Consider the following 25,025-nt stretch of genomic DNA (forward strand, 5'->3'; position numbering starts at 1 on the left):
TAACCCTAGCCTCCTCTAGTTACAAAGAAGCCATCTTTATTGCTAAAAAGGACACATATAAGAATCCAACACAAAGGAACTCTTTAAGATTTTGAAAGAACTAGAATCCCCCATTGCCCCCATAGACAAATGTGTTACAGATGCACTATGGTGTAGTAATATTCAGAAGGCCTTATTAGATAAAATAGCTCGCCTACAATCTAAAATCAACGCAAAAAAATCCCTGCTACTTGCTGACCCGGACTACAAACAATTACCTAACAAATCACCTACCTTTAAATCAACTTGTAAACCTTTCAGCTTCTCACCCCTCTCAATCTGGGAAGTAGAAAACATCATCAGGAAACTTAAGCCATCAAATTGCCAAGGTGATGCCTGCCCTGCCCCGATCATCAAAGCTGCTGCGCACGACCTGGCACCATTCATAACCAACCTCATCAATGCCTCCTTCAAAACTGGAGTAGTGCCTGATAACCTAAAAGATGCGTGGGTCATCCCACTCCTTAAAAAACCTACTCTTGATCCAGCCAACCCGTCTAACTATAGACCGATAACAACTGTACCGTTCTTATTAAAAATATTGGATAGAATAGCTTACTTACAAATACAGGCCTACTTAGAATCAAACAATCTCCTAGGACTTAGGCAGTCAGGTTTCCGACCGAGACACGGTACGGAAACTGCATTAATAGATCTCACTACCCAGATCCAAATCCTGAAAGACAATGGTAAACTTGCACTCCTCTTATTGCTTGATCTGTCAGCAGCTTTTGACCTGGTCAACCATCAAACACTCTGTCACCACTTGAAAACTGCAGCACACTTCTCAGACGCAGCCACAACCTGGATCAGCTCCTTCTTGGAGAACAGAACCATGAGGGTCTTCCCTCCCACTGATTCTGCTGAACCTTCACCAGTACCCTGCGGAGTCCCGCAAGGCTCTTGCGTGTCCCCGACACTCTATAATATATTCACAAAGTCCCTCTTTGATATCCTTGACTATCTGGGTGTCACGTATACCAATTACGCGGACGACACCCAGATACTCATTCCTATCTCGGGGAACTATGAAACAGACAGCAAAACCCTTAATGAAATCTACTCAGTAATTCAAGCATGGATGGCACACCATGGACTCTGTCTCAATGACGAAAAAACCGAGCTGATCATCCTTGGCACTCACGCCAAACTCAAAAATCTCAATCCCGCATCTAAATCCTTCACCATAGATGGCAATCTCATCCCCTTGTCAAATAACACCAAAACCCGTGGGGTTTACATCGATGCCACCTTATCCTTCTCCAAACAAACTAATGCAGTAGCATCATCAGCCGCTTACACCTGCAAGCTGATCACTGCATGTAGGCCGTTCATCTCCTCACCCAATTGCATTACTCTTGCTAGAGCATTAGTCCTATCCAAGGTAGACTATTGTAATGCCCTTTACTTAGGCACTAGCTACAAAAATATCAACAAACTGCAAGTAATTCAAAATAATGCCATCAGAGCTGCCCTCAACATCCCCAAAAAAATGCACATCTCGGAGACCAGACGCAAACTACGTTGGCTTCCAGTCAAGCACAGAATATCCCTTAAAACTCTGGCCCTTACAGATAAAGCCAGGGCCAACCTTGCACCAGCCTACCTCACCAACCAACTTACACCTCACACTTCTTCAAGACCACTTAGAGCAGCACAAGCTAACACTATGTCCATACCGAGATTTAAACTTCATAACTCGGGTGGTGCTAGCTTCCCTGTACAAGCCTCCAAATTATGGAACACAATACCTGCGCTTTTGCGAGCAGAACCTTCATTTAACCTATTTAAACATAACACGAAGTGTTGGCTTCACAACATGGACTCTATGACAGCCTAACTGCCTGATCCCAGCATGATCGACTGTCACTGGTACACTTTTGTAATTAATGTACTTATACTAGACTATGTATATATGCATTTGCATGACTAAGTTTGTACCCACCTGTAACTGCAATGTAACGGAACCCTTATTGACTGCTTTCAATTGCAACTGTAAGCAGATCTAACTTATGCGCCCGTATGCCCCTGGGCCTGGCCGCGCTTTATAAATAAATAAAATACAAATACAAATACAAACTTTGGGCAGATGGCGGTATGTGTACTTAATGGCAAAGCAGGTTGACTGGAATGTATGCAGTGACCAGTGGCTGGCGAGGCCAATTTAACAAGTTGTCATAGGTTCGCTTGGAAGTCCGAGTCCTTAAGCCACTTGATTGTGCACTGTCAGAATTTATGGTAGGATTGCTCTGTTCTGAGGTGGGGGGGCGAATTCCAGAGCTGGGCTGCCTTAACCTGTAATCTGCTGCCACCTAGTAGATAGTCTCGTTATTCTTGTCGCAGGTTTCATGACAATTCTGTCCGACAGGTAAATTGGGGCAGCCTTATTTATGCATTTGTGAGTGAGCGAGGCAACGTTTAGTTTGATTTTGTCTGAGGTGGATAACCAATTGTTGGCTCTTCTTGTCTCAGAGATATGTTCTCTCCTTCCATTAGAAAAGTAAACTCCAGGATGACTATGAAATACAATAGGTTGAGTAAAGGTTTCAGGATAGGCAAGTAAAATGTCATATTAAGCGGTCATTATTTAGTTCTTTGTCCACTGTCACTAAACTGAAAGACAATCCTTTTGCATATTTTGATGGTCACAATATATAAATTCAGTATGTATGTTTGACATTTGTAATTAATGTATGAGGACTCACTTAAAGCCGGGGTGAATACATATAGTTAACATACTAGAATTAATTGTGGTTATTATAGTATATATTGTATTATAGATTATAGGCAATACCTGTCACGACCCTCACCCAAAACCCCTTCTGGCAAACCCATTGGCCAGGTGGAGTCAGGACGTGGGCCTCTAGAGCCTGGCATCCTCTTCAAAAGCCCTCAAGGGGCCAGTCCTGGCGCCTATGGCGCCAGGCTCATACACCATGAAAAACAATGTGCTTGGGAACTACTTTATTGTATTGTCAGCCAACATGAGGCATCCACATAGGTTAGTTCCTAAGAACCAAGCTTTGTGGTCTAGTGTTTTGGGTGTGGTAGCCTAGGGACTACTTTACATGGACTATTTTGTTGGGGCTATTTAAACCACACCCGAGCAAGGCAACACGCTTCGCGTTACTTTGCAGCTTGCAACGTGACGCTCACTGTGTCCAGCTATTCCCTCTAACCTCGGAGAAGCAGAACCTGCAAGGAGACAAAAGGAACATCATTAGCAGCAGCATCTTACCTGCAGTCTTCATCTTTAAACACTCACAGCTACTGAGAACAGCTTCCTCGAATCTGCACGCCTCCCGGACAGAACGACCTGAAAGAGGAAGATAGAGGCAACATTAAAGAAAGCAGTAGAGACATTTACAAATGACGAACTGCTCAAAAGGCTTACCTGGCTGGTTGCCTCTCGGTTGGCACCACTCTGGACATTCCACTCGCGCTGAAGAACACCGCGACCTACAAGGAAGGAAAACACAGGTTAGCAAAGGCAAGACTTCGCAGCGCTGCGCATAGCGCTTACTTACCACATCATAGCGCTCTTAATGTGCCATCATTTACCAGCGGGGCTCAACCAAGCCAGTTCGCCGCACTGAAGCTTCGCATACCTAAGGGAGGAAAAAGAGACATTTTAAACAAAGAAAGGCATGCAGGATAGCAACAAAACTAAAGAACAGCAATAAGACCTACCTGAACAATATCAAACGGGCCGGCGTCAGTGAAGTAACTGGACCGCACTCGCCCATGAAAGACAACGCGCCCCTGCAAAGAAGGCCGGATGGAGAGCACGCCTAATTCTATCACAAGGTGAGGAGAAGGCGCCAGAGGGACTGAAATCATATGGGGGAGGAGGGAGGATACTTATCCCAGTCGGTCAGTCTTGAACACTGTCCTCCTGTATTTTCAGGCAGAACCTTCCCCGCAGACCACATCAGGGCAAAGCTGAGAAGCATACCAGGGAGTAACCTGGCTGGGTGGCGTCCCTGTGGATACCAGGTGAGCGTAACAATACCGTACAATTCATTATTTGTGCATGGCTTTTGATATATGCATTTTCTTAATTATTTTATCTTGTATGAACTTTGATCGGATTCAATCCCAAAATAAAGATACATTGATTGAGTGGTTGATTAATTGATTGATGCAAGTAGTGCTTGTGAATGAAACAGCTAACTTATGCTTGGAACTTCTCTGGCTGGCGTAAGCTTTTCATGCACTCCCTCTCATTTCCCATTTTCTTGCTAATCAATTGTTGCCCCAAACTTTAATTCAGCTTCTTAATCACATTTAGCTGATGCTTCAGCTTCACCTGATCCCTCTCTTTCTACTTCCTTTTCTTCTCTGACCTTGCTCACTATTTCTCTACTAAAGTTACTCTATTGTGGTACCCTTGCCCTCCTCCTTCTCATTTTGGCTTTTCATCCTCCCATGAATAAATTACTTATTTTACTCCTCTTTCTGACACAGACACTCTTTCTTTTCTTTCTCGTACCTACCCTGCAGCTTCTCCTCGGGACCCCCCTTACTTCTCTTCTAATACCTATCACTTCATGCTTCCTTTTCTGGCCTCTCACTTTAATACCGCTCTTGCCACATCGGTATTCCCTTTGGAGATTGAACATGCTACTAGTCTTCCTACTATTAAAAAAAAACGAAAATGTTGGCCCTATTTCTCTTCTCCCTTTTCTCTCCATGGTACGGGATAGGGTAGTATATGCCGAAGTGTCCTCATACCTCGACCTCATCATTCAGGTTTCTGTACCTTACACTGTACTGAAAAGTACTTCTTTCGGCACGCCATGATAAGCTTCCATGCTTGTTCATTTGGATCCCTCAGCCAATGTTGACTCTGTGGTCCATCCCACCCTCCTCTCTCCTCATTCCTCTCTTATCTTTTCTGGCTCAGTGTTTCAGTGGTTACAATTAGTGGCATACCGAGTGGGGGGGACACAGGGGGCAAGCTGGCCCCCCACAGACTCTTTAGAGAGCCTGACCAGGACTTTTGTCAGTGGGACACCTACCCCATTCAGCACCTCAATGAGGGTGCCCAACACAGGAAATGTGTCCCACTGGGAGGACAATGTGTGCTGAGCAATTCCTACTCAGCACGCTCATTGTCCTGGCAGCAGGACACCTTACCCTTTCAGAACGGGAGAGCTGTGCCAATGCCAGGACAAAGTAAAAAAGGAGCTTGGGGCAGCAGATGGGCTTTCCCGTTGCTCTGTATGAACAGAGCATTTCAATGTGAGCCATTAGACACTGATGGGAGGGAGGGGGACTATTAGCAAGGAATTTTTCACTTTAGAAATGTGCAAGGGAGGGAAGAATCAACAGTGAGAATGAAAGGGTGCATTATGCAGCAGGCTTTATGAAATAATGACTATGGCTTTACTCAAGGGGGATTTGTTAGGCTCACATAAACCTGCATGATTCTATTGTGACTTTGCATGCAGGATGGGGAATATTCACCCAAAGCCATACTCTTATTGCTCTACATATTTCTATGATGATGTATATAATGTAAAGCTAATTGTGAAAGGATAGTTTATTATGTAATGTGATTTGCTTTCAAGGCATTGCTACAAATAAAGTATTATTTAAGCACATGAAATGCAAAGGGAAACTTTAATACATATCTATATCAATTAAACCTGTGACAATGTGCTCAGTTGCTTAAATTGTCCACATCCCGGTTTCACCATTTAAACAAATTGTGTGATCCTGGGCAGATAATTTAATCACACTGTGTCTTTGTGTCTTATATGCAGCTCTTTAAGTGATTCACTTCAGAGCTTATATTAATATATCATGCTGTTATTTAAAAAAAAAATATAACAATATTGCAATGTAGGTACTTTTCACCACAAAGTTATTTGCCACTTGGCTTACTTATGGCAAATTATTCTAACGTCACTTCCACAGTACCTCCAAGTATCAAAGTCTGATTTGATGTCCTTTTCTTAGAAGTAATTTCTGTTGGGGTAACTTTTTTATATTTAAGTGACCGAAGTTACTCAGTTTACTGGGATGGGAAGTCTCCTTCGACGTATGCCTTACAATTTCGCGTTCCTCAAGGCTCTGTTCTGGGACCTCTTCATTTCTCTCTGGATAGTATTTGTCTCTTCTCACATTGCTTCCTTTAATGTATCCTCGCACTTGTATGCTGACGATTCACCATACTTTGTATCTTTATCTTCTTCTGTGACGAGTTTCATTCAAATCTCTCTACTCATATTCTAAGCTTAGTGTAATTCTTATTTACTAAAACGGAAACTCTTTATTTTCCTGTGTTACTTTCTAGTCTCGTTACACCCCTTCCTCTTTTCCTTTCCATCCTCTTGCCTTTCTCTTTCGACTTTGGCCAGCAATCTTCATTTCCTTATTGATGCCTGTTAGGCAGAATTATATGCAGTACCCTTGGGGAACACCACACACAATCAGGACTACAAATGACAGTACAAATTCACCTTTGGTACACGCCTGTACTCCACAATAAAGTGGTAGCGATGGCTTAGCAGCCAGACTTATCTCAAGAGTAAAGAAAGCAGTATCAATAGTTACACAAAGGACAGAAATTACTATGATTCAAACAAACACTGACTCAAGGTTTCTGAGTAAAACAACATATATTTATTTACACATCAGTTATTAAACATTTCACTATTTTCAAGCAGTAGAAAAATCACGTTACCAATACACTAGACCACACCCAATAGATTCTGGACAAGTTAGGCTCAAAATGAAGTGTGAGCAAAATGGCACTCCAACAATATAAGAGGGAGGGAAAGACAAAATTAGACAGAAATTGAGCAGCACCAACAAGTGAGTCAGCAGGGCAATCTAGAAAAAGGAACTACAGTGAGGAAATCAAATTAAATTGGCCTGGCCCAAAGTCAATGGACCAAAGTCTTTGCAGATGATCACACAGTTCAGAATACTTTGCAGTTAAGTCTTTGCCAAGAGTTCAGAACAAAGTTGGTCGGACGAAAAGTTACTTTAAAGAAGGAAGAAGGACAAGCCCTAAGATTGGCAAAAGATTTCACACACTTTCACCGCGGCTGGAAGAAACAAACAACCGGGTTAGCACAGTACCTTTAAAGCAGAAGAATGCGGTAGCTGAGGCAGACGTTCCTGGCAGGTCCTGCAGGCTCATGGTTCCTGAACGACTGTCGGACTGACAAGAAGGAGGAAGACTGGAGGGTCCTGCCCTGCCCATGGAGGAAACCAGCAGCAGAGCAAAGCGACAAATAAGAGGGGTGCTCCTTAAAATGCAAGCAGGGTCCGTTCCTCCTGGCTATCCGGTTCACTGTAGCTCTGTACAGCGAATTCGACCAGAGAAGGGAGGCAAGGCGAGCAGTTTGGTGAACTGGTTGTTCCCACCAGCTCAAGGGGAGAATATTCCTTGCAGATCTTCCCTGTCGTCGAAGTTTGAAGATTTGGACCCGCAGCAGGGCTTCACCGGGAGGTTCAGTCGTGGTAGAGGTCCTCTTCTTACAGCTTCTAGTCAGCTCTCTCAATCCAGTAGCGACTCTGCCTTTCAAGACCTAGAGACCTTGTTTTTATGCAGTTTTCCCCCATTCACACAGCCTGGCTGTCAATCACACCGCAGGGTGGCTGTCCCACCAGGAGAGTCACCACAGCCAATCATATCAGAGTGTGACATGGATCTCCAAGGAGACCCTGTGCAGGGATTCCTAAATCCCTCACACACATCCTGTCCCCCTCAGACCTACAGGCACCTGAGGAGGGCTTCTGTGCAGAAGCCCGCAAAAGGACGTTGAAACAAAGGAACCAAACATGGTATGGCGTGCAGAGTAAAACACGAGAAAGACATTTACAAAAAGAAATGGCAAATAAACCCAGCCGGAACCACATAAAAATGTATATGGTCCAGCGGATTTAAGTTCAAGGCTACCAAGAAAGCCTAAAACAATACCAGGGCTATTTAAGATAACTGCGGTAGGAAAAATAGGGTAGTTACCACTGCCACCAGCCAAGTCTTAATGAAAATGGAATGAAACAATGTTCCAAGAGAAACAGACAAAAAGGGATACGTATTAACCCTTTCCAGAACTCTATGTAAGATAGTCAGTACTGGGTCTGTGAGTTTTAAAAGAGACTAATAAAGTCCAATGCCAACTTTTCATGCTAAGGGAGACAGTAATCAGTCCCAAAAAATTGAGTCTGAGTTTGGGAAGTCTAAAAAGACAACCCTGTGTTGCACTGAAGGTGCTGTGTAGCACACAGTAAAAAGGTGATGCCCATGGAGTAGGTAATGCTCCACATTCTATGAACACAAGAAAATGTTAAACACACACAGCAAAACACATGTAAGAGTTGGAAAAAAGGCTCACACTCTTACCAGGTGAAAAAATAAATCCTAGAAATCCAGCAAAGCTGCTGAGGGACTCATTAGGTAAGGGAAATTAGCCATTCTGGAGAATTCTCCCTAACAATGCCTACCTTTCATTTTGTTCTAATATCTCTACTTTTTGATACCATTAGGGTATTTGCTAAGCTTGTTTCTTCCGTTCCTTCATTGCAACTAAGCTTCCTTTTTCGCCTTTAATTTTTTTCACGACTCAGCTACTTTTTCTGCTATCTATTGGACTCCCTGCTTATCAGCTGGCTGCCCTTCCTTCTACATTAAAATAAAGTGAGGGGACTCATCAACCAACGCAATGGGATGTGACGCTGTCAGAAAATAGCATATCAAGGTGAAATATGCATATTTCATTAAATTGGCTTTGCATAACCACCCAAATTGCACAGGGCAAATGACATTTGCCTTACATAAAATCAACACACACACAAAACAAAGAGAGGATATTTTCTTCTCATAGTGTTTTTGAAAAAGTTAAAAGGTGTGCATGTTTTAAACTCCAATAACCAATACAAATGTTTTCATGGAATTTGCAGTAGCGAAATGGGACATTTTACCTTTAGTTTGTTATTTTTCAAGAGATTACATAGTGCAGTGGTGAAGTGTCTGGCCTGCAAACCTGGCGACTGTTGTTTGATCTCGTAGGTCGGCTTTAATGAAAAAATAAACAGGACATTCAATGTTTCTCATTTTAGCTGGGGGGGGGGGGCTGAGTCCACCATCTGAAAAAACTGGGTGGACTCTGCCCACCAGCGTGTACCCTGACTCCGAGCCTCCTCCTTTTTCCGCATTCTCACGCACGTCTATTTCTTGTTCTCTTCTTTCTGTACCCTGGCTGCACTTTGACTCATGTCTTCTGGTTCACTCTCTCTGCATCTAAATGTGCATTAATCATCTTGCTCTCCCCTATCCCTCTTCGTTGATTACGTGTTAGTTGCCTCCTCGTCCTCTTTGCTCTCACGCTCAGTTTCTGCCCATTGTCGAAATTTCACTTTCGTTCATATGCACTCTTGGCTCCAAAAGCTTGACACCCGTGACTCTCCTTCTTCAGCAATTCGTCACGTATACCTGAAAGCTCCTTTTCGGTCTCTTTTATCCTCGTGTATCCTCTTTTATCCTCTCGGGAGAATAGCCCAGCAGCAAGGTGCTCGACTTGGAAACAAAACTATATGGAGCGACACAAAAACTTTGGGTATTAAACGCGTTGTAAATAGCCTATCATATCATAATCATTGTTCTATTGTACTGTTGTTGGCTGCATGCACAGCACATTGGCAAAAGTGCCTTATAAATACATGAAGAAACTACAACTGCAGGAATGCTGATGACTACACATTTCGAGATGCACAGATGTTGAAGTGACCTGGCCTAGGCAGGTCACCTGTGAATATTCTAATACTTAGAAAAACATGGGATGGGAATAATTAGTGTTGTTTGCAGTAAGCGAATAACCCCCAACACTAATTACAGTTGTACAAAGCGCTGGAATCTGGTGTTCTTTCTATAGGATCTCTCACGTGTGTGGGGTCCTGGAGCAGCAAGTCTCTGGTTCTTTAGAAGGCACTGGCTATGTTGTGTGTGACTGATTCCCTTCTATCACAGTTGTGGAAGGGCTGCTGTGTGTCAGCCTGTGTCCTGGCTGGTGTTCTATAAGTGGCATAGGCCTCCTGAGATGATGGCGGCTCAGTGACACATCCTGCCAGGGGAAATACCCTCAGAAGTGTGTACCCTACTGGTGAGGTTGCCATACCTCTTTCTTTTGACAGCCTGAATGATCCTTTCCAAGGGGCAACAGTGTACACGTGGCTTCCTAACGTGTATGCCTTGTGCCCCATTTGGGAACATGCCATGCCCACGGTGGCAGTCTATTACATCATCCTCCATGCACATTAGTAGTCCATGATCATTATCAGCACACGGCTCAATCTTCGAGCAAGGAGGAAGTAAAGCAACATTTCTTAATGTGCTGTCTTATTCCTCCTATGGCTGTACTGACTATAAACACACTTTTCGAAATACATTTGTTAAAGGTTCATGCATCTGTATTTGTCAACTATTTAGTAACTAAGATCACTAAGCTCAGAGTAGAATTCCGCTTCTAGATATCCCACACAAAACATGCTTAAAACTATCAAAAATACAGATTCTAGCTTTGGTCCTCTTTCAAATGGTAAGCCGTAACTAACCTTGATAAACTATTGGAAACAGCCAAAACGTCTTGTTCCCATATAGAGCTCTAACATCTTACACATATTTAAATGTTTTCCACTCTGTTCAACATGGATATTCCTAATTTATTCAGTACCTATCTTGAAAGTGTAACCTTTCCAACTCTTTGGTAAAAAGGCTATTCTGGAGCCCTTAATGAAACAATGTTGGCTCAGATCCTTCTAATCCAGTGAATTTGAATCCAATATCCTGGCTTCCCTTCTATCTGAGTAGCTGGAGTTAGTTGTCTTTTCCCAGGTTTAATCTTTCATTGAAGAAAGCAGCCTGTTATGTAATGCCCAGTTAAGAGTCTGCCCTGGCATGTTTGATCAGATGCTTGAGGATATTCATAGTGGTGGAGCACGAGTCCTTATCATATATGATCTATCTGTCACTTTTGATGTTGGTAACAATCATATCCTACTGAACCAGCTGGCCCAACTTGTCATAGAAGGAGGAGTTTTAGAATGGATGAGTTTTTTCCAGACAGGAAGAATGCACTGAGGGTTGATACCACCATTCACCTCCCCAGACAAGGTGACATATGGAGTCCCTTTAGGCTATGCAGTCGCCCAACCCTTTTTGATGTGCAAAGTGAGGGCCTCGGCTCAGGCTGTGGGTCATTACCGGCTATGCCTGCATCCCTGCCGTGGGGGTGAAAGCCATTCGCACCCCAAAATTTTCCCAGTCTGGTAATGTTTTTTGTTTTTTTTTTCATCGGAAATAAACTCAGTTTTAACTGATTCATAATGATAGATTATAGTGAAAGAACGTCTGCATTATCTTATAGTATAACATTTTTACTTGCACCGTTTGCAAGCTAGTGTAATTATTTGCCAATTTTGTTGTGGGGTTAGGAGGGAAGCAGGAGTTTGGGGCTGTGGTGTACTGCTCTAACCAAGATTTTCAAAAGATGAGCAAATTGGTATTTACGCACTACTTGTCATTAACTTCTGTCACATTTGCTGACTGGTAATGTACCTGTTCCCTGATTAGATACCCTCAGCCTCATTCCTGGTCTGGAAATAAGGGTGCCAGTAGCAACGTACCGGCACCCTTTCCGGACCGCTAGACTACGAGATTGCCTGCAGGGGCCGGATCTCTCGGGTGGTCTAACATGCCGGGAGTACCGATCCCTACAGGCATTGTTTTCACAGAAGCACTGGCACCGTTAGCAACAGTGCCAGTGCTTCCATGTCCCCATTCCCATGAAGTCCTATGGGACTCCACAGGAATGGGGACTTACAGTTTCCGCCACCTTACATCTCGGGCCGCTGCTACTTGTAATGTCCTGGTGGCACCAGGATATCAGGTGGCATAAAGAGTGTTAGGAGGTAGGCTGCAACTCTGCGGTAGCACCAGTGAGTTACTGCAGACCCAGCAAATGACCTCTGGCGAATAATTTCATACGCATCATCGATAGGTCAAAGGAGAACAAAAAACTATTTTCCACTCTCTCCACATAGTGGCGCTAGACAGGAATTACACTGCCCATGTAGAAGGGTTTGGCTGAGTCAAGTGCCTGGTGACATAGGATGACGTCCCTGTGTTGGAAATGGCAGACTGCAACGTGTGCAGGCATTCTGCAATCCAATACACTTCATTCTGCAATCCAATACACTTTCGTTAGATGTTTGGCTCTGGGAGGATAGCTCAGGGGCAACATGCTCGCTTTGGAAACAAGCTGATGTGTTGCACCACAGGTTTGAACACCGGGTCTGTGCTTCGAAACCTCTGGGTGATAAGTATGTTATAAATAACCCATTGCAATTACAGTTGCCCTGTGATGAGGCGGGTATTTTGTGTTGTGTTGCATGCCTATCACCTCATAGAAGGTGACATCTGACTTCAATGGGATCACCCACCAAATAATTGTCAGCAGACTGGAAAAAAAGCAGGCTTCCTGTCAATTTCTGCTGATATGCATTGTTTATATACAGTATCAGAGCCAACAATCTAATGAAAGTGTATTAGATTGCAGAATGCCTGCACACATGAGAATGATAGATTCTCCAGACCGGTGGGGTGCTCATGAGGCGTGGGCCCCAGATCACATGCTGAATGACTATACTAAATGATGTGCTTTTTGGAAAAATCTTAAAATTACTGTCCATGAATTGCTGGCTAGAAAGAGCCCACTGAGCTTTACTCTATTAGCTCTCCAAGACAATTATACCCCGTTATAATTGTTCTAAGCTGATAGATAATGGCCGTTCAGCATGCAATGATCTTGATGCTTTGGAAGTTGACTGACCCACCAATTTCCTGTGAGTGGTATAGCTCCCTTATTTTAAATGTTACCATTGAGGGGACAGCCTCGGAATATAAGGGAAAAGGAAAAGCTATTTTTGGAAAACCGGGTGAAATTCATTTATATAACCTTAGTAGGTGCAAGTGGGGGCTGTGAGGCTGGTTTATGAGGAGGTAGCTTATTGTAAATACTGTGGCCTATGATGCTCTGTGTTTGTTAAATGGGCCTCATTACGAGTTTGTCAGTGCAGGGAAAAAAAGTGGCAGTAATTCCGTTACCTCCATTTTTTTCCTTGGTGGTATTACCTCAGGTGGAATTACCTGGAGGTAAAATCCTCCACTTTACCTGCAAAAGTGACCACCTGGTAATTCCACCTGAGGTAATACCACCAAAAAAAACGGGGATTTACACATCCAAACCACCACTTGTAATCCAGCTGTATTACTGCTAGTGGTAATACTGCCAGACCAAGAGGGGGTAACGGTACATCCATTTGGTGGTATCTCGGTGCTATTCCTGCCAAGACACCACCAAACTCCTAAATGTCTGTTTACTCATCTACACTAAGTATGGAGAACAACAAACCCCCAAGATTCTCCCTCTGGAACGTACAGCTCCTTCACTTGGAAGGGAGCATGAATGTATCAAATTGTGAGGGTTATCATCAGGTATATTCGGTGAGACACATCATTAACTGGATATGATAAGGGGAGAAAGTCTGGGTGTTAACTGAAACATGGATTTTTGGGCGCAGTGGAATAGTTCACCATGAACAATAAACTTTCCCAAAGAAGAAATGAGTAAGGATGAAATCTCTAATGGTAAACAATACATCTTTCCATATAAACAAATACTGTCATTTATTTACAGCTCCTTGAAAAATATGTTTTTCTTTTCTTATAGTACATACTTTACTTGAAGAAACTGCACCACAAATTAATCATGAAGAATCCCAATAATCACAAACAAAGACAATCCCAATCCACAACTATACAAAATGAAATCATGATCTAGTCTGCAAAATTGCATGAACTAATGACTTTAAAGAACTTTTAAATTATGTAAACAATCATGTTATTAAAAATGTTGATTATCACTGACCTAATTTCACCTGTGCCCCTTGCCCCAGCAATCACCCCACTCAAATTCACAAAATATAAATGAAAGACAGTTCATCCCTCCCCCGATGATGACTTTCTAGAAATTCCAAATCCTCCCATGTGTGCTTCCCATTCCGATACCCATCTCTTTCATAAATGCATTCATTTGTTCTACTATAAGTGTCTTACTGAGATAAATTCTTTTTTTTTAAAAAACCCCAATTAATAGTCAGCAGACTATTAGGCTGCCCTGGGTGTCTTTTTACAAAATGGGACGCCTGTGGACACTGTGGTGTGCCCAGATATGTCGAGTCTCGCAAGGTGCACTTTTAATTGGGCTGCAGACAACGCGCATGTTTGCAGACCTCCCTGCCCATGCGCGCGGTGTCACCCACCTGCCGAGGACAGCAGACACCCATCAGCACTGCGTACACTTCCCAGTCGCGATCAAAGCAAAAGAATGTGTGCGCGATCTAGTTATTTGGATTGACTTTCTGGAGCATTGTTCATGCCTCAAATACACCTAGATCAACATATCCGAAGGTTCTCATCAGCTCCTTTTGAAATTTTGCACATAACAACATTATTATCACCCCACCACATTAGGCATGCTTATGTTTACTCACCGTTTTTTATATGAATCTGGGTATTCATTTCACTTAACTTAATTGAAAAGATTAGTCCATTCCTCTCATTTTCACCCCCTAATTTCCGCAATCTATTTTCTTGATTCATTTCACACCAAATATTTCGTGAGGACAATAACTGTTAAGTAAGCAGAAAAAACATTATTATTCTATATCATGTCATTTTTCATTATTCATCTTCATACTGTTTAACACAATAGAAATACCGTAATTTTTGGCAAAACAGATATTTGTACAGTGCTTTGTCTCCATTTACTCATAAAACAATGAAATTTGCATTGAAAGCCATGCTAGATATGTAATCTGATAGACTTAATATGGAGAACATCTCTGCAATCTCCTTGAACCGTTTAATATTCAGAATATTTTGGGGTTTTTTTGTCTGCAGATTTTGTCCACTCAACATTTGAATTATACTGTTATCCTGTACACCTTGGGCCTCATTACGAGTTTGGAGGTAGCCATGGAGTTGTTAGCTCCATGGCTGCCTCCAAACCGGCCTCCTTTACCGGTTTCCTGCAATGGAGACTTACCGAGTTACTCTGACATAGGAGGACCCGGTAAGTCCTCCTTGCAGTAACCATTCCCCATTCCCACTTGAGCCCCCATAGGGCTCAATGGGAATGGGGATGGAGGTAACAACGGGCACATTATGAGTGTCCCGTTGTCACCTCCTTCTTCCCCTCGCGGGACGCGGAAAGCACGCCTGATTTTACCAGGCGTGCGATCCGGGTCCCGTGTTGGGAACCCTGTAATCAGCCCTGACGGAATGAAGGGGGCCGGTCCTGTACCGGCCCCCTTCATTCCGTCAGCGCAAACCTTATAATGAGGCCCCTTGTTCAGTTTGTAAAACATGTAAGAATTTCCAAATGGATGGCTTGGAATTTCCAATGGCAACATTGAGGCTGTTTTGCCAGCCTTCGAGTTTATTATTTGTCTTAGGCGAACCGCTCAAAATTGCATCATAACAGTTGCATATGTCGATTGGTATTTTTGGTTGAAATAGTACCATGCTGTTTCCCATTTAGGAGTGATTGATTGTCCTTTAATATGGAAGACCGGGGATGGAGGGGGAGATCATTTGAATTTGAACATATAAGTGGATTCATGTAGTGATTGAGAGAGGTAGGACTGGGTTGGTTGAATATAGTAATGAGGGTGTTAACAGTGTATCAATGCTGAAAAGGTTTGTATTGGAAACAAGCAAATCCTCCCTGATGTTATGGGACTAATCATGATATGATTTTGATGGTATAGCATATAACATTTATTTAGGTAATCCAACATGTCTAAAGCAAATGTCTCTACCCGGTTAGCCATATCCTCACTCCTGATATTCTGTTCACAGCAACTGATAGATTTCAGAAATATTTCTCACAGAGGATGAGGAACAGCCCGGAATGCAAAGGTTCTTCATGATTGATGTGGGGTTGCTCATGTATGTCAGCAATTATTTGATGATATTTTTGTCTGCTACTCCATTTCTGTGCTAGCAGGCTTTAATCAGACATATCTTGGTTAAAGTTACCAGATGGCTGCTAGTATTTGGAGAAACTCCATTTCATGGAATTTATTGCGCAGAAAATAGGCTACTTGTGCCCATTCTGCGTGCACAACTCCATTTGTAGATTCATGGAATTGAATGCACTGCACTTTTCCTGGACTTGCGTGGATTTCGTGCTGGCGTGGCGCGCGTCTTTGAACTGTCGAGGGCCTTGTGCTAGACTCTGGGCAAAGCGTGGGCCTGGCCTGTGCAGGGGGTCTGGAAAATGGGGAATAACTTGCAAAGCAGTCGGCGTTCTGCGTCACGGCCTGCAGGCAATCCCTTGCATGCTCTCTATTGCACGGCAAGAGACATATTCATGGAATTGATCACGCAACGTCTTGGCAGGGAAATGCCCACGCAGGTCCTTCATAGGATCCGCCACCTGAAAGCTGGCATAAGTACACTTGTGCGCAGGAATTTCAGCGCGCAGGTGGGATTGCATATTGTATTTCAGGGTGCGTGTACTCAACTGTGGTTCAGATGTAATGTAGGGGTGCACGGAAGCTGTGTAGCGGGGTGCAGGAATGTTTTCTGTAGGTTTGCACGCACATTTTCTTGCTGAGTTATGAATTTTCATACGCATGTTGTCGGGGTGCCACATACAGTTATGGGGAACCCCGCAGAGGCTCCCTGAGTCGCAGGCCTGCTTACAGAGGACCCCACACACTGTTTAAAGGGTGCGTGTATTCGCACCCTGGGGAGCGCTCAAAGGTAGCTGATCTGGCAGTTTCCTGCTTTGCGTGTGGGCGTGTCAGGGGTGTTCCGGCCGTGAGTTGCAAATACAGTTACTTTGTGCAAACAATTCCATGATTACACGCGGCACGCATTTTTCTTTCTGTGCGCAGACACGCGCAGTGTCCTTCTTGCGTACAGCCTTTGCCCAATTTCTGTGTGAAATTCCATGAATCATCCCGACAGTCAACATCCTAGGCTTTCATTTCTCAGTTATTTGTATACTGATAGCCTTACCCAAGTCACTTCTTTTGAATACAATTAACTAAATTAAATCTAAAGAAAAAGCAAAAATCAAAGACCATTACTGGAATAAGGTGTTCCCGTGGCATGGAGTCATCTCGCAATCTTAATCTTTGTACACTGCAGGCGGCGCTGTGGGCTTTGCCATACGCATTAAATGAAAGGCAAACGCAACATTTCAATTGAACATAAATGTTCAACAATTGTAGAAGTTATGTTCAAAGAGCCATTCATTTCCTTCAACTGAAATCAGAAGGCCAAATACATTTGCCCTCTCAAACTATGCTAAGATACCTAATAACAAGGGGATCATCTGCCCTACACTGTAGCAACAGGTATTTTGCTTATAAGCACCCTAACTTTGACCTTCCTTGAAGGGCTTACTGAACCCCTCGCTTAATTCTGTGCATTCAATGAAACCTTTTGCTGCATCTGAAAGCCCAAAAGGCAAGAGAAGGTGTGTCCTGATATTGGCAAGCCAATGTGACCTTTTAAGTATATTTACATTTGTGAAAGTACACTTAGGGAAGGGCCTAAGCAACAAATGTCAGGCTGCCTTCTACATGTGCATCTTTAAGTGGCAGAAAAGGCAATCAATGTTCAGATAATGGGAATCATTTGAGGTTCAGAAAAAAACAGCAGTTATCGAATTGCCACCACTTTTACCTTATTGTGAGGAGCAAAATTCTGGAGCTAATCTAAAAATGACAGTAATTGCTCAGGAAAAATGTGTGATGAAGGAATTCACTCCAAAAATAAAGATATTGGTCCTCATTATGATGCCACTGGAAGCAGTTGCTAAAATCTTTGGGAGGTAATACATCCATTAATAGACTGGTGGCATTAGCTCCTGTTGGGCTTGCAATGTTTCTCATATTACACACAGCTCTTCCTCAGACATCCTGCTGACCCTCTTGTACCCTGTATCATCTCTGACTGTCTTTCAGCCATCCAGTCCTGGTGCACCTCAAATGATCTCTGCCTCAAAGCATGTAAAACTGAGATCCTTCCCATTGGGACCCTTGCTCCTTCTTCTCTTCTCTCTGGCTTTCCTCCTTTGGCTCTCCCCAGCGCCTTCAACTTAAGCCAGAAACCTTAGAGTCATCTTCGACTTCTCTCTTTCCTTCCACCCACACACTCGGGACACTGCCAAGAAGTCCAACTATCAGCTCTTCCTTCTCAAAGGAATTCTACCTTTTCTCTCTTTCCCTCAGAGCTCAATATGACTCAACCCCTGTTTCTTTCTAGACTTGACTACTGTAACAGCCTCCTCCTGAATCTTTTTTCTTCCACTCAGCGACCCCTCCTGCTTATCCAGAACAGGGCAGCAAGACTTACCCTTGGCCTTAAATCCAGGGACCGCTTCTCTCCTGCACTAAAAGGTCTTCACTGGCTCCCTGTTGCTGCACAGATTACATTCAAAACCCTCTGCATCATCCACAAGGCTGTCTGGGCCCAGGGACCACACTATCTTCAACTTTAGCTCACTAAATACTCTCCATCTAGATTACTTTGTTCCTCTGGCACCAACTCTTTGTGTGTAAAGCGTTTGCTAAACAGAGGGCATGGGGTCATTCACTTTCCTCTGCAGGCTCCCTCCTTTGGAATAGCCTCCTTCCCCCGCTACCCCTTGAGCAGGATCTTCTCAAATACCGGAAGCTCCTTAATGCATTCCTCTTTTCCTCCTCCTTCTCTCCTCTGCTAGTCCCACTATTGCTGAATCAGTGTCCTTGGCCCTTATGGGTCATGGGTTGAATTTAAGTTGTCACTTGTGTTACTAACATCACAAAAGACTGAAATAACAGTGAATAAATAATACTTTCTTTGTGTACGATGTATTCACACATTATTCTTTTCCTTCAAAACACGATGGAATTACATCTCCTACAATCGGTTTTTACTGTTTTTTTATTGATGTGATAATGTATATTAATTTAAATATGTTTTTCTATTCAGATCTGGTTTATCGCTCTATATATGTTTGTTCATAGCCTTTTGTGCTACTAGGGTTGTGATTTATCTACTGCCTTGTGTGTTTGGAAGCAGGGTAGCTAGTTGGGGAAACGCCTCTTTATGTCGATAAATGCATCCATATGGCACAAATGAAGCCACAGGTGCATCCAATTGCTTTCAAATGGGGTTTTCAATGTCCACACCTTCTCCAAACAAATTTCCATCCAACATGCAGCCAAAAGCAGATGTGAACTAGGTCATCCACAAGCTGCTACTGTTTATTAACCTGTAGAGGTGTGTGGCACAGCAGCGCCAAGAGTACAGGCATGTCAAAGGCAGAGCAGACTCCTGATGAGGAGGCCAACCGTACCTCATATAAAACCTTCCCCTGGGCATTGGCTCATGATCAAATAATCACAATTTATAGTCTGAAATGGGACACCATTGCAGACCTGATGACTTATCTATTGCACTGAATGTGAGACCTTAAAAATGCGAATTCTCTTTGCAGCATATTTGCGTGCATGACATGAGCATCAAAGGAGGGTGCCCACAGTTCAATCAGTTCATGAAAATGTATCCAACGAACTGAACATATTTGTAATTGCAGTTTGCTGCAAAGGCAGGTTTCACAAATAAAAGTGAAACTGTAAAAATAAAAGCAAAGGTTTGAAATTCATCTGCATCTGGGAGGAGGAGAGAATAAATGTTCAATGAAAATTCAGAACTAATAAGTTAGCACCTCCTGATCTCAGTATGTTGGGTGTGTGGCTTACTGAGTAAAACGCACTTGCAGAAGGGAATAGTGCTTAGAACTGGGGAGATCCTGCCTAAAAAACATCTTGTAAGGAGAGCTGCAAAACATATTGAAGAACTGACCCTGGAGGTATCCTGAGGAAGCTGCCTAAATCCATCTTGGCTGGAGAGGACTTAACAATGAGAGGCCTTAAATTTTTCCTGGTAGAGCTAAACTGGGGTAGCCAGCAGCTGACTGAAGTGCTAGACCCTGTGGGTTTGCAGAAAAGCATGGCTGTCCTTCCTGGGTGCCCCAAGAACATAGGTCCAATGTAAGTAGAATTGATCCATTTGAAACTCAATGTATGGTGGAATCTGCCTGTGTTCATCTTTTTCCATTAATGAGGGGGGGCGGCGGGGACACACTGTTAGACCCTTAACATATGTGATGGAATATTAATTAAATCAATTCCCACATAGATTGACGGCGGGGGGAGCTTGAAAGAGTTTGAAATTTCCAAACTTTTTCCTAGCCGGATTCAAGCTATGAGCACATAAAGTAATTGGGGTGCCCTGGCCACAAACACAAAATGTGTTATTTTCATCATTCACAAAACTTGCCTTTAAACAAAAGGTATCCTTATGCCAAAACGAAAATCCCAATTGTCACCACTCGTTCAATATTGTATTTAACAAAGGGGTGCCCTTGGCCCAAAACCAACATTTCTAAACTGTCCCCACTCCCTAGACCTGGCCTTTGAACAGAGGGGTGCTGCATGTAATTGATGGCTGGGTTTTTGATGCTGTGGGAGAAGTGCTTTGCAAAGTGAATCTAGTGCAAATTCCATTGAACAATATGCTCTCTACTGAGAGTAAGTGACCCTGAGAGTACAACAAGTTTTTACTGCTTTTGGGTGACAAGGAAACAATGTGTTGTTTGCCACTTGTATCTTTAAAAATCTGTGTTTTCAAAACTGCAAGCATTTGCGAGTGTGCAAGGAACCGCATGTGTTAAGCATTGTGCATGTAATGTACAAACTATTTTTAAAACAAAATTGTGCCTGTGTTTTAAAACTAAACCCTTATCAAGAAATGCTAAAGCTTATGCTCTAGTAATGTGCTGTGTTATTATTATTATTATTTCATTTTGATACCTTGTGGTTCATGAGACAGGAGTTTTGAACTGTTTATTTATTTATGTATTTATTTATTTATTGTGCATTTGTTAGGCGCTTATACAGCAAGTACATTGTGTTTCAAAGAGCCCACAGGGCAACAGGGAGGGAGCATGGAATCGAATATGTAATACACTGGAGGATAAAGATGGACCTACTAGGCTGTGTGAGCATTCAGAGCTTGCAAGTGTAGAGAGAGGAGGGGGGAAAGTGCTGGAGTGCCCATGCACGTGAGTGAGCAGCAGATATAAGTGCCCAGTGTAGGAAGTGCTAAGGAGCGTTCAGCTGCAGTAAGTAGGTAAGTGCAGGCCAATAGTGGCATAGGCCGGTGGGTGCCAGGCAAGTGCTATGAGTGGGTGGAGGCTAAAGACGATTGGTGTGGGAGGCCATGGCCCCGAAGGACACATAAGGGCACTGGTCACCAATCTTAGCAACTGTGGGATTAGCAGAGGAGGTTTGAAGGGAAGGAGGAGGTGAAAGGAAAGTCTTGAGGAACTTTCAGAATTTTAGGCGACACGGCTCAAGATGAAGAGGGAGGGGGAGGCAGATCCGTTAGAGGTAGCCCCATCAGGAAAGAGATCGGCCACCGGCCCTCTCTTTAGTGAAAAGCCTGACACACAGAGAGCTGGTACCAGAGGAATGTAGAGGTATAGAGGGATAATTTATGCAGCTTGTGTTCCATGACCTGAAACAAAAAGGAGTTTATGTGCTGACATTTTGTTTGCTGCCACATGAAGGTGGCGTGTGCAACCATTTAGTGCAAGGTTTATTGAACCTATATTTTAAATATATATACATTCTTTCTGTACACTGACATGGTTCTTGGCTCATTGTTGGCTTAGGGGGAGAGATCCACGGGATACTATATCAGTATTTGGATCCTAAACTAAGCGTATATTGTGGACTCTCTTAAGTGGGGGGGGGTGAAAACCTCCCTATGTTGAGTGTGATCTCCCTATATATCGTTACAAATCATCTACTGCGAGTAATGAATATGTTTCTTTGATATGGGGCCACTTGAGAGCACGGCCATAAGAAAAGTGGACTGAGCCGCAGGAATAGATGAAATGGTATGAAAGCGTGAGGCCTCCATCTGGTTAAGGTGCACCCTATAAGCTGTTGGGCTTTGTGGGATGGTCTTGGGAACAGGTGTTGGCAGTCATACAGATCAGGGTGTCCAAAGTGATCGGTGGAGGTTGGGCTCACAGGTTGATTTGGGTAAAAGGGTGTGGGGTTGACAGAGGTGGATTGGGCCACTGAATCACCTGTGGAATGTGCCTTAGTGGTGGTCGGGCACATATGTTGCCTTGGTCCTGTGATAGTATTTTCATTGTGGTGGCATTCCAGAAGGTTTTAGTGGTGGCTGGTCATGTGGTGGTAGGTGCTGCTTCCGAATTGCCAGAGTGGATGTCACATTCTCCCTTTCCTTGGCTGATTAGATGCTTGTTGGGATAGATGCGACATGCCGTCACTTGCAAAGTTGACATGGGAATGGTTAAACATGTCATTAAAACAGTTTGGGTGAAGTTCAATGCAACTAATTAGACAAAGCATCTGGACATGTCACATGGGGCTTCTTTGTTGGTATATTGGGCTGCTTTCCCTAAATTGGTGGCTTTGAAGATTATTTTGGGATGACATTCCTTGTCTCTTGTTTTGTTTGCTGCTGAGTGGTCAATGGAGGTTGCATGTTGTCATGCTTAGAGCAACCCTGCAGGAAATGAGCAGCCAACATGCCATGGATGTTGTGGGGGTGTTGCTTGTAAGGATATTTGGCGTGTTACAGCACAGAGTACAGCACTACTGCACAGGTAGCAATTTTTTTTTTGATGCAGCACCACCACATGGGTGTGGTGCATTGCTATATGTGTTGCCAGATTAACATGGACATATAAGTAAAGACAGGCTATTCAGTCAAAAACGATTTTAACATATAAGATGCAAATCTATTTTTACAGTTAAAAGCACTCGTGCACATTCAAAAATGCACACTATTTTTCGCCTGAAATGCCTATGGTGCAAGAGACACATTTGAAAATTAATAACTAACGTTATTAATAACTAGCTTGAGTAATAAAACTGCATTTAACATAACCCACTAATAAAAATGTGTCTCCTCTGCAGAATTAGGCCTACTCTGAAAGTGAACTTTTAAACACACATTCATTTTTTTCTTTTTCTCTGCTGCTCTGTCCACACAATTACAGGAGGCAAAGGGCTCGAAGGAACAGGAAATCAGTTGGTTACAAATGGTTACTGTAGAAATTAGCCATTGTGTAGTGAGGGAGGAAATGGCATGATTGATTCTGATTGGAGCAGCGTCATAGCAAGTATCATGCTAGAGGCATTGATTAGAGTTTTGCTGGGGGAGCTTGAGGAGAGGGGGAGGACAATCGAGATTTGGCAGAGCTGGGAGAAGGACCTGTTTCCTGGCTGAAGCATCCCTGCTGCAAAAGCTGAGAATTCCAGGCAATAACCCCGGTTTGAGAATGAAAGACGCTTGTTTTCACTGGGGTTAATCTTCAAGGGAGCCAAATTCAGAAAGAGAACAGCTGGAGAAAACTCATGCTGAACAGATAAGGTAATTACAGAAGTGTGGGGGCTGAGTGTGTACGAGAATATTCAGTCAGTGTAGGAAAGGAGATTCCTGTGCTTTACTCACATGTTTAATGTTGCAAATTGAGTTCTTGTCTCCGCCACTCTCTTTTCAGTGTATCACAGACAATGCTGTTACTGTGCTATTTTATTTATTTCTGTAAAGAGTGAGATCGTGTTTAAATGCAACTTTTATAATACACAAAAATATTTGAAAGCAGACGGGTGGTGTGTTTTATATTTACCAATACAGTGCTGATGATGTGGGGAGATGTTTAGACAGTGCAATTGTCATTTTCAAGGTAGCTAAACATCAAATTTGGCTGCAGCCGTGTGCACAATGTAGTTCAGTATGAGCAATTGTAACTAACTGTGTGTGTTGTAGTTTGTCGGAGGTCTATGAGTCGGCAAAAAGGGAGGCCCGGGACATAGTTCACTACCGTATATAAGATAGTGAAAATACCACATGATAGCTCGCTGCCGTAGATAAGACAGAGAGAAATTGCCCATGGTGGCACACTAAAAATGAAAATGTGGTGTTCCTGAAATGCAAGCCTGAGGTCTCTCTAGTGATTACACGAAAAATCTAAACAAAAATAAGGGGTTCAAGATATTGGGGCCACAAATAAAACAAGGGAATTATGCTCACCAAAATACCACCAACCACGCATACCAACCACGCATACCAAATACGCATGTCTGTGTGCTGAAATAATGCATGTCCACTGTATTATTGTTGTACATGGCCCAATCTGAATACAAGGAGTGATTGTTGCTAAGTTATTTTTCGGCGGTAAGAAAATACCGTCAGGCCCCAAATCTCCACAAAATACCCTACATATTTATGGTGCGTTGGCCGGGAAAGTGATCATAGAGTACCTACTGGGCGTGGCAAGCGTGTCTCACACTGCCATTTGCACATTAAAGGGAACCCATTTTATAATAGCAGTGTGCCACTAAAAACGAATTTCAGAATGTCACAAAGGGAAACCACATTCTCAGACCTAGTGCAATATTTAGAGGCAAAGTTGTTTGCACATGGGACTTGGTAGTCGAAGAGCACGTTAGAATGGCGTGAACGCATTCAGGGTGAGGTGCAGAAAGAAAAACTAGACAATATTTTTGCAGAAGGCAGCATAATTCAGGTCTGCCTTACAAGATTATTGAATGCAGCCGATAAAAGTGCAGAGAAAGACTGTTTAATACGGCTATGCGGCAAAATATGGTTTATTTTGAATAAGTTCCTGCGAATGCAGGAGAATGATACTCAGCTAATTAACAGGTTAAAGACTGAATTAGATGGGGCAAGTAAAAATCAGGAAATGTTAAGAGCAGAATTGGATGTATGCCAAAAAGACATGAAATTAAAATGCAGAGACTTTGATGCTCAGTTATCCAAAAGCAAGAAACAATTTGAG

Source organism: Ambystoma mexicanum, chromosome 5q (genome assembly GCF_040938575.1).
Source record: "Ambystoma mexicanum isolate Mex_15411 chromosome 5q, UKY_AmexF1_1, whole genome shotgun sequence".
Classification (NCBI taxonomy): Eukaryota; Metazoa; Chordata; class Amphibia; order Caudata; family Ambystomatidae; genus Ambystoma; species Ambystoma mexicanum.